Source organism: Pinus tabuliformis, chromosome 4_2 (assembly GCF_031772625.1).
Source record: "Pinus tabuliformis cultivar Carrire ecotype Pingquan chromosome 4_2, CPIR1, whole genome shotgun sequence".
NCBI classification, from domain to species: Eukaryota; Viridiplantae; Streptophyta; class Pinopsida; order Pinales; family Pinaceae; genus Pinus; species Pinus tabuliformis.
The window spans coordinates 901,421,474-901,433,203 of record NC_142304.1 but is presented as its reverse complement, the minus strand read 5'-3'; the positions used below and the strand labels follow the sequence as shown (position 1 = coordinate 901,433,203).

Sequence of the window (11,730 nt, the reverse complement as noted above, 5' to 3'; positions counted from 1 at the left end):
TGTTTTTGGGGAAATATTTAATGCCCTTGTACTCCAGATTACTTCATCGAAGAACCCTTCTAAAGGTTTAAAACCGAGCTCGGTGGTACACAAATTTACAGAGGTTTCAAGTGGGTGGTCCCGTAATCGAAGCACTAGAAGTTGGCCCTCCATAGCCAATTCGCGTGAAAATAGAAATGATCTAGACAATTTTGACCCCAACCTCCACATGGATTCGCGAGGTGAGGTCCTAGTTTAGTCGGGCTTCTCAGAAAGTCAGCTCTATCCTTTATAGTGTCATTGAATTGGTTGGTGTGTTTTGGTGTGAGACATTAAACACTATCAACAATGTCTAGGGCACCCAAAATCTTGAAGTTTGACAACTGTAACCCAGATTTTATCATAATCTTACCGTAATTTCCATTATTTTTGTATTTTTTTTAGACTACTCATTATCGTCTAATCAAAATTGTACCCTCATTAAACAATACCATTATCATAAATTGAATTCCAGATGAATTTTAGTTCCTCGAATATTGGGCATACCATTATCATAAATTGAAGTCAACATGAACTTTACTTCCTTGAATATTGGGCTTTACTTTTATTTATTGTGCTCAATGGGGAACTAGATATTGTCAATATTAACTCCCTCGGATATGTGATATTGGATTTTATATTTATTTATGGTCGTTAAATAGGGGAATTGCATATTGAATGTGAATATACAACCTTGACTAGATTCCACACTCTCGGCCCATGGATGAATAGTTATACTTGGAATATTATGGATTGTAGTGTAGTTCAATGAAATAGTTAAGGAGTGTCCTTAATAAATTGAAGACATGAAACTAAATGTTCACCGTAGGTTGGAATATGGTTCACTTGATGGGAACATATCACAACAAGCCCATCAAAATATGTGGAGTCACTAACAGAGAAAACTCGTAATAAAAATTTATATGCAGATACAATGGATGTTAAGAAAATAGTTGAATACAGCAATGAAGTACATATTGCAAAAAGGTAAGGGGTTCATGTTTAGTAGAGTTGTTTGGTTGAGAAATATGTACTAGCATTTGTACCAAATGTTACAAAGGAAACGTCGTAAGTTGGTAATGCATATGGAAGAAGAGCATAGATGAAAAAACATGTGATATAACTATAGCCGAAATTGAGTGCAAAGAAATTCTTAATGTTAAATGTAATACAATCAAACAATCTACTAAAAACAAAGGCATGTGAAACTTCCCTCCTAGGTGCTCAATCCAAGAGCTTATTTTGATTGAAAATTGCATCAGAGACTGGAAATTTGTCTTTCATTGCCTCAACCAGACTGAATCCTTCACCCTTATATGGTAATGGTCCCAAATAAAATTTCTCTGCAAGTATTCTCCATAGGCGTTTCCATTTATACACATCTCCATTAGCACAATTAAAGACATGGTTCTTTGGATAAGGATCTGTGGCATCCCAAATTTATTGTTCTTTAATCAATTCTACACGAGATGCATTCATAAATTGTTCCCACCATATATTTTTCCATGGGTAATTGAAAGACAACCCTCATGTTTGCAAATGGCAATGTAAACACACAATGTTCCTAAAACGTTCATCAATCTCCAAGTAGAGAAGTCAAATATGTGTGTTGGAAAATGAATGGGCCATGTTAATCCTTATTTCTTCATTGTAGCCTCATAAACAATATCCTCAAAAGTGTAGAAAAAATATGCACAAGTAACCTAAGAGGCTCTTCATGAAAGGGTTCCTCATTGGGATGATATTTTATTTTCTTTATCGCTGTATCAAATGGACCAATGTAATGTTCAGCCCAATCTGAAGACAAATATGTTGTAAATTCACCGCATTAGGAAGGAGGGCTTCTAACAAATTACTCAACATTCTTCCATTGTACGCATAGTTATGCTGCTATGTCTCTCTACTAACCCAAACAACCCAAAAGCAATGGGTGACATCCTTCAATCGTGGGGTATTTTCTAAAGTTTTCTTTCTATCTAAAACATCACATTGAACATATTCCACTAGACTATCTAAAGACTAATCTGTCTTAGCCCTCCTAGCAACTCCATAAACTTTCCAAGGTCCACCAGGAGTTTCATAGAAACCCAAGATTTCTCCCGAGCAATTTCATACAATTCCTCTTGCCCATATAACCAACAACGCTCCCTATTTCTTCTTAGATTTCACTCTTGAGCTTTCAGTAATGGTTTGGAATTTTCTCTGCATTGAAAGAGGTACAAATTACCCAAATAGAAATCAACATTGCAATATAATGAACTAACAAAGACAATTGCAAATGCAACAAGATGCTTATCATTTAACCGATCCAAATAGAGGTTTGACAAACACATCGAGATTGTGAAGCCCAACTATGTGTATTCAAGTTCATACATGAGTCATTTATATGTTGTAAAAATACACAACATAGATTTACAACCCAAAGGTACATATCAAACAACGTTGAAATGGATCTATGTTAATATTCATATTAAGTGCAATGTACCTTCAATTCACCTATAGAGACAAAAGGTTTTAAATCACATAATGTCACCCAATTGTATTTAATGCATTCTACTTTCAATCCACCCACCCATAAATACAGGGAGCATTGATGAATCCTTCACTGTCACCTTATCGAGCACCTCAATTTGTTTGACCTCAACATATGCAACCTCGAATTGATATTGAACTCGGTTTACAAGAGTCTATGCTAATGTGTATATCTAATGGACCCTAGATTCAATGAACCCAACCCCTTGTGTATAGGAGATGGCTCTCTTGGTATAATACCCTAACCCTAAAATCCTAAATAATTAGGTAGAAGGAAGAGAGGATAATACTATCATTACATAAACCTAAACCTGAAATCCTAAGAAATTCATGGACATAAGAATATTATCATTGGTGAATATTTTTGGTTGTAACTATGTGAGAGATATTTTATTCCTCCGTGTCTCCAAACCCTTTATGGATCATGAGAAAGCCAATAAGAAATAAATATGTGTTTTCTTGTAGAACTTTATCTCACAAGAAAAAACATATTTGCAATCCAAAGTAATTCAATGAAAAAAGTATGAAGCATGATTATAAAAACACTACCCCTAAATTAAATGTGCAAATAAAAATGAAAAATGTAATTTTTCATACCATGATTAAAATATCAAAACAAATAAACATGAAAAAAAACTATATTATTATAAAAACATTACCAATTAAAAAAAGGACAATTACTATATTAATAACTCTCTCTCATTAACTATATAATATTAATAATGGACACTTTGAAAAACTCATTTAAAAAAAAAAATTACTCTGTGCACTTCAAAGAAATTAAAAATTAATATCCATTACACAAATAAAAAAAAATGGTTTATATTTACTCACATTCAACCATTTAATTTCTTAATTTTAAAATCAAATAAATAAACTAAATTTAAAAAATTTATACAAATGAAATTACTTCTTACTTAACTAATGCTAAGTTTTAACTAACGCAAAGTTTTTAATATTATTTGTTTTTAATATTATTTATTTTCTCTTTTCTAAAATCTTAATAGATAAAAGATATATTATAATAAATGGTGGTATAAAATATCTTTTATATTTTTCCTTTATAATTATTTTAATTAGAGTGTTTTTTTAATTACTTGTTAAGCTTGTAAAAATATAAAATAAATACCAAAATAAGATTTTATGTTCAAATTCATAACGAGATGATTAGAAACTCATTAACTAAGAAAATTCACATAATTAAAAAAAAATCAATATACAAAATAAAACATATTAAATGTTAAAATTCACCCTAAAACTAAAAAAATCTAACTATATATGAAATCTTTTATTTAAAAATAAATTCATTTATTTAATCTCCTTGCCACTTAATTCACTATGAAATATACGGCAAGAAATATTCCGCAGTTTTCTAAATAAAATAATTAAATTAGAGCTTGTATTTTATCCGCAACGATGGTTCAGACAACTTAATCCCCAATATCCGGATAAAATACAAATTTAAATTGCAAATTCCATATATTCCCAAAACTTGTCCGAGGCAAACATTGGAAAACGACAACATTTTATTTTTTCATCATTATTTAATGCAATATTCTCCCACCCTAGATATTTTTGGCTTCCTCGGGTTCTCATTGAGTACGAAGTTCCCTGAGATGAGTATTCCGCCGAGCGGACACCTGATTGACGGTGAAGCGAGCCCACAAGGATACAATAATAGTAATGGTGGAGGATTTCATGAATTATTCCCATACAAGCTCTGAGCCATGACAGCTGTTATCAGATTAAAAGACAAATTTACAGATGGCAGAATGATATGAAAAAGTCCTATTGTTTCTATCAATTGCTCCTTTACTTTGTGAGAATTCATTCACAGTGCGCGTGAGTTGGATGTGTGTGGGATTGAGCAGAAGAATAATAAACCAGGTAAGTTCTGAAATCCTCCATTGTTTCAGAGTATTTATAACGTGTTACAACTCTTTGGTATTTAGTAAATTTTTTGATATTCTGTTCTTTTAAGGTTTCTCTATGTAGTTAGTGATTGCCCAATGACTTATTCTATTAATTTTTTCATAGTCTGTTTTTTTAGGTTTGTCTCTGTAGTTAGTGATTGAGCCAAAAGACTTATTCTGTGGCAGACAGTATAGTCTGTAAGATTGTCTGGGTCAATCATTGAAATTGAAATTTTGCTTCCATAAACAAAATCACTTTTTTAAATAAATATAAAAATTAGATAAAAAAGAGCGTTATCATGACAACAGTTTAAATTGGTTAATTTAACAAAGAAAGAAATGTAACTGACGGGAAACTGAATACAACTTCACAAGAAATAATTCAGGATTTAAGTGGTAAAACCTTGACAGAGTGTCAAGGAAATATCCACTGGCAATTGATTGGAATATCTCTATTCATTCGATAAAATGATTCTCAATCCATAGTTTGGACATTCATCAGTTTTATAAATGAGCCTCCTTTACAATGTACATAACTGCTGATTCAGTATGAAACTAACTTTTCAATAACTAATACAATTTACCCAAATTTACTTTACATTAATTGGTTTTCAATTACCAATGACTCATATCCTTTGCTGCATGTAACAAGCACTACCTGCCCAAATCCCCGTTTTTTCCTTTCGTATGTAATTTTGCTTTACATTTTCGTTCATTCATCTTCCCCATTGCCAGTAGTCAGAAGTACTTCATGTCCTTGACACCAATGGTCCAGAGAAAAAAAAAATAAAGAGAGAAGAACTACAGAGATCAATACGGCTTTTCTGAGCTTTTGTCTGAGCTCCATAGAGCTAGTGGTACTAAAACATGTTAGGACTTTAGTCCCCTGATTTCTGTCTTTAGATGCCAGTTCTGAGTGTGCCTTTTCTACCAAAACTCCCAAGTCCTTGCACCTAGCCCCATTGCTTGGAAACTCATGCCATCCAGGCGGGGCAGAGTACAGCATGAAAGAAACCCCATTGGACGGCTTAAAACTCCATCAAACCTATGAGTGAACCAAAGCCGCATTGAATTAAAGAAGATATGAGATCCAAAAGCAGATATCACTGTTGGATAGTTTCAAATAGTTATTTTCATATCTTCACCACCAATACGATTTAACGATGCAAATTTTTTTAATCCTCTAACAAGCAAATTAATAATGACAACGCACAATGAAACACTGTGGTGGTGATGCGAATTCTTTTAATCCTCTAACAAATAAATTGACAATGACAATGCACAATGAGACACTCTGGCGGTGGCAGCTGGGGGAGTACTTCTCCTGGGGAGTACATTTTTAGGATAAAATATGAATAGAATTCGAGATTGATTGCATCTCTCCAACTTTAAATCTTCCCGATAAAATTAATTATGAAATTTTAAGAATTAATTAAAAAATATTTGCTTATACATATTTTTATTGTATAAAATATGAAGAGAATTCGAGCTTGATTGCATAATATTTATGGCATATGGCATGAACTTCCGATGAGTATAGGCTACATTTGTTCTGGTGGAGTAGGATTTCTGTATTAGGAGAAATTATTGAAGCCGCTTTCAAAATGGATTTTGAAAAAGTTGTCTGGACATGCTGCCTTCTTGTATTGGTCGCTTTGCAGTCCTATACAACCTACACAGAAGCAGAGCCCGCAAATGCAAGAATCACATCTGTGCCTGGCTACAGCGGTACTCTTCCTTCGGATCATTATGGAGGGTAGGGATAATCTTCATCTATATTTGTTTCATTGTCAGCTTGTTTGAAGTGCCTTGAAGTTAAAATTCTGTGAATGATTTGCCTCTGAATATGATCACAATGGTGACCACGAAATTTCTTGTACCATTATTCTAATGTGTTTACAATCATGTTATTTTATTAATTTATATTGGTGCTGTGTAGATATGTAAAGATAGATGAGACTAGTGGAAAGTACCTCTATTACTATTTTGTCACATCAGAAAGGAATCCAGCGACAGATCCAGGTGTTCTTTGGCTTAACGGCGGTCCTGGTGGCTCAAGTTTTGATGGCTTTGTATACGAACATGGTTAGTTAAAATTTAACTTTCTAGATTCACGATTTGTTTATAACTTTAGACATTAAATCTACAGATGTTTAGATAATTATGTCCATTGAGCATATCTCGGTTGTATGTCATTGACCAAGTGGTTGGCAGGGTTTATGTTAAGCCTTTAACTAATCTAGGTAAAGGGCTCAGATTTATTATAAATATAGGTGTTCAGAGAGAGTGGGACATCCCACATCCTAATTCTTATTTCAAAATTTGTTAGTTTAATGTGGCAGCTTTAGCTGTCTTTTGGTCCTATGGTATTGTTTCTTTCTGTTTAATAATTATTTCTCACCTCAGTTCAAGTTTCATTGTGATTTGATACTCCATTATTTTCATTATTTTAACAAAGTAATAAAATTTAAAAGAAAATTATTTTATTATTGAGCCTAGAGGCTTATTCTACAGCCCAGTATGAAGTGTAACTCTGTTAGTCTATTTTTGTTATTGAGCTTAGAGGCTTATTCTACAGCCTAGTACAATGTATGACCCTGTCAGTTAGTCATCAAAGTTGAAATTTTTCTCATCTCAATCAAAATAAAATAAAAAATAAAAAATATTAAATAACTACACAAAACCTTCGAATAATGACTACTCATAAAAAAAATTACATAGGAAAAAGGTGCTAATTTAAGATAAATCTATGCTAAGTTCAACATATTTGTATTTGATTTTCTGAAAAAAAACTCTATATTTCAGCTCAACACCCAAATGATTCAGAGATCTGTTTACTCTTTTACAGAAGAAAACTGCCAACGTCCTAATTCAGAATGGCTCACTTTTAACAGTAACATTGTTCACTTGCAGGTCCCTTTAACTTTAAAGCCGGAGAGAATGGAAGTTTGCGGAGACTACAACTGAATCCATACTCTTGGTCAAAGGTATTTTTCAGTGTATATGGATGAAGCTAATAAGTGTACAGCTCCTTTTATTTCTCTGAGTTTACTTCTATTTCTAGTGAGTTTATTTCTAGTTGAACCATTCCTTTTTAAAAAATTTGATATATATAATGTTAATAGGTGAAAACTTGTAACTGTAAGAAATATATGAGATGTAATCCTAACAGGTTATAGGTTCAAGATGAGGGTTATCTTTAGGGAAATAAAACTATAAATTATTTCAAAGAGTGTTGAGATTACTATAAAATTATTTCAAAGAGGGTCTAATCTCAAACTAACTTTATACAATCATCACGGTAGCATCCACTTTCGACAGATTCAAAATAAATACATAAATAAATAAAAAATCCATGTAAACACAAAGTTTCCAAGTTTCGAGCTCAGACAAGAAGAATTTCAGGAAGGGCACATTGACTTAAACCAGTCATCAAACTTACCCTTTTTGATTAAGTGCTAGGTTGGATTCAGCGGCGAATATTGAGTTAAACCACTCAATAAACTTACTCTTTCTTTTTTATATTGATTAAGTGCTAGGATGGTTTCAACGGCGAAGAGTTATAGAACTTATGGAACAATGAAATGGCTAGTTTTTCTCGTCAATCGAATTACAAATCCAATTCTAACGACTATATTATTCTTTTATAAACCCAGGTATCAAATATTATCTATCTGGATTCACCATGTGGAGTTGGTTATTCATACTCTGAAAACCATAGTGATTATGTTACTGGTGATCTCCAGACAGCTTCAGATACGCATCATTTCCTTCTGAAGGTCTTCAACTTTTCCTTGAAAATCAATTACACTGTTATTTCCAGATTCACTAATATTAGAGGTGCTTAATATGTTTTGCATCGCTTGGAGTTTTTTGATTGAAAATAATTAGCAATCAAGTATTATACAGTAAAGGTGTAGAAGTATATTTGATAATTCTGCAGACATCATGTATTTTTTTTAACAAACACAGATCTGTTCTTGTTGGCTCAGCCATGGAAATAAAACTCATTTCGTTAATGTTCAAGCAGTGGTTTGAAGAATATCCGGAGTTCATTTCAAATCCGTTATATCTTAGTGGAGAATCATATGCAGGAATCTATGTTCCAACTCTAGCATTAGATGTGGTTAAGGGTAAGGCAATATGGATTCCATTTAACAAGATATTTGGTATAAGTTTAGAATGGGTGAACCATTAACTCACTTTTTTGGACTTTTGTGATTATGTTATGCTATAGGAATTGAAGCTGGGGTAAAACCCGTTCTGAATTTTAAGGTAGATGGCTTTCGATTGTTTAGCACTGAAATTGCTAACAATCTTGCAGTCTGTATATGTTCTATAAACTTGAACCTCATTTGGCTTTTATCGATGCTGAGCTTTCAGGGTTACGCAATAGGAAATGCCTTCACAGACAGAAAAATTGATGGCAATTCGTTTGTACCATTTGCTCATGGAATGGGTCTTATATCAGAGAATCAATATCAGGTAATTTCTTAATTTTTTTTTTTCTGCTCTTAATTTCTTTTAAAAACAATAAATGCATCCCTCTCATCGCATCCCTCGCTTTTCTCTACCATAACTCAATTCCTACACAGGTTGGCACTTCTCTACCATAACTCAATTGCTACACAGGTTGTCAGTTCCAAAATCGTAAAACCTAATCGACTAGTAATATGAATTAGTCTTGTAAAATTTACTTTCAACGTGCACAACCAAGTACTAATAATGTGCAGTTAAATTGACTTTTGGGTTTCAATGATGTCTATATTGTTCTCTACTGTCCAGATGATCAATTGTCTACATATTGTAGGAAGTGTTGGATGCTTGTAAGGGGAAGTATTATGACGTCGAAGATGATGATTGTAATAGGATACTAGCTGTAATAAACGAGGTAGTGTCTTTTTCTTTGTTTCAATTTTCTTTATTCCGTAAGCCCTTCCATTGTCGTGAGAATTTTTTCATGGTTTGGGTACATGATAAAACCTCTAATTTTTTCATTGAATGTGCACAGGCTTTCAAGACTTAACGTTTATAACATTCTTGAGCCATGCTACCTTGGGATTGAAACGCAAGAGGTTCGTGGCAGTAAAGAAAACTTGCCTGAAAGTTTAGGCCAGACTAACCTGAGCCTTCCAGGAAGAGAAAGTATGTATGGCCTTCCCGGACAGGACATCAAGTGTATGGTAAGGATTTGTGGAACATTTTTAAGTGAATTGTAGGTTAAGGGAATATTCAGTAATGAGATCAAATAATTAATCTTTATAATCTAAGGAGTATTAAATATGGTCTCCAAATACAGTTAAACATATATAGATGACAGATTCAGAAAATAAGCACTAGAATCCGTTTACAAAATAAAAACAAACACAACTGAATGCGATAAAAGAGAATACTAATGCCATTTACAAAAACCAAAGCTGCAGATTGATTAATGGGGGTGACACCACCAAATGCCACAGACTCATTCCTAACGGACAATATGCAATAATACACATGAAAGGGCATTACAATGCATTTTTTCATCAAATTTTATATCATGAATGTGTGAATTTAGTTGTGGTTTTTGTGGCATCTACCTATGCTGCAATGAATTGATGAAATTTAATCTGTATGCCAAGTTCCTTACCGTCCCATCCTTCTTATTGACTCAATATTAAACACATCAAAGTGCTTTGGTTGATATTTTACAAATTCCAAGATGGTATTGACAAGTCTTAATGGGCTAGCATGTTTCATGTTTTAACATTATAGAATAGACAATGTAGTTGTAGAAGTAATGCTATAAATCATCTATTAGCTATTAAATTGTAAAATTTTCAGTATATTTATATTCGGAATAGTATTTATAAAAAAAAATTGAGGTAGTTGTAGAAGTGATGCTATAAATCATCTATTAGCTATTAAATTGTAAAATTTTCAGTATACTTATATTTGGAATAGTATTTCTAATTTTTTTGTTAGTATTTATAAATTTCCTTAACTTACTAATTCAGATTTGCTTTCTCTAACACAGTTCCGTTCACTTTGTTAAATCAGGACGTTAGAATTGCTACGATTTGGTGTAACGAAAAATCTGTGAGGAAGGCCATTCATGCACAAACGGTATGCTCTTTGACCAGAGATGGCTCCTTTCCCATTTATATATAGCTCCTTTCACATTTCTACGCCTGTTCTGTCCTTGCATGTCTGCCTTGATTTGGGTGTACGTGCGGAGAGATATATCACTTTATCTATACCCTGGTAGAGAAAACGGGGGTGAGAACCGAGTAATTGACGTAAACAGAAGTTCTGCTGGCTTTACACTATTTTTTTTTTTGAAAAAATATACTTGTGTTATTCGAACATAAATAACAAAAGGTATAATGTCAGGGCTATTAAGCAGCACATTTGTTAACCCTTACATAAAACTTTCTATCTTCTAAATGGATTCATAGAATAAAACATATTAAGAGAAAATTCAGAAACTAAAACATGACTATGAAATTCGGCATATGAGCAGACTCCGTAATTTGGCAACAAAGCTTGTTTTGAGAGCATATTCAACATTGTTTTCCCTATAGGTACAACAAATCTTCCTCTGCCATGATTCTAAATGGAGAATTTTGAGTTCAATTTTCCCATTTAATCAATCTACTATCCCCTAGAAACTTGAATGCCTTTAAGTGTTTCTAATTCACATTACTATTAATTCAGGCAATGAAGTTGCTTCATTGACCTATTCCATGTTTGCACTAGAATATCACATCGTAAGACAAGAATAAAACTGCCTGCTCAGCTCCTGCTCCGCAACCTCCCTTTCACTCACTCCATACAAAAAAACCCAACAAACCCCACACCGCTCCATAGAAATTGCCAGCTCCCTCACATACCTTCTCTTTTTTTCTCTCACAGGCTTAACTTGTTGAAGGTAAGAAATCCTTATGTGATGAGTAATTAAACTAGAAAAGACAACTGAATTTTGAAAGAGAGCTCCATTCAGGCCTAGTCAAATTCCTCAAAAAGAAAATGCTGGAAGAAACCTTAAAGATGAAGAATTGAATCTCTAACCCAGGTGCACTAACACTCTTCCATAAAAGAGCCAATCCACTAACTATTTAAATTAAAGGATGGAATCACATTATTCCATATATACTTCATATTTATTGTCCATCTATGGCTCACATACTTATGGAAAAATTTTGATTTACTATCTCCTTATGCAACCCATGTAGCTCTACCCTTTAGCTTCTCGTTAATCTCTTGCTCTATGACAATTTTTTTTCCGGGC

General features: G+C 33.1%; 1 pseudogene across 1 annotated transcript in view; it reads left to right on the top strand.

The window, feature by feature from the left end:
• Nucleotides 1-6,013: 6,013 nt before the first annotated feature.
• The window catches only part of LOC149172601 (serine carboxypeptidase-like 20), a 59,231-nt pseudogene continuing 53,514 nt past the window's right edge, over nucleotides 6,014-11,730 (top strand). The window contains exons 1-10 of the transcript XR_016259275.1: nucleotides 6,014-6,219; nucleotides 6,403-6,548; nucleotides 7,377-7,450; nucleotides 8,120-8,242; nucleotides 8,494-8,596; nucleotides 8,701-8,738; nucleotides 8,847-8,948; nucleotides 9,274-9,359; nucleotides 9,475-9,646; nucleotides 10,500-10,565. The product of XR_016259275.1 is annotated as a serine carboxypeptidase-like 20 (transcript). The remainder of the gene's footprint in view (nucleotides 6,220-6,402; nucleotides 6,549-7,376; nucleotides 7,451-8,119; nucleotides 8,243-8,493; nucleotides 8,597-8,700; nucleotides 8,739-8,846; nucleotides 8,949-9,273; nucleotides 9,360-9,474; nucleotides 9,647-10,499; nucleotides 10,566-11,730) is intronic.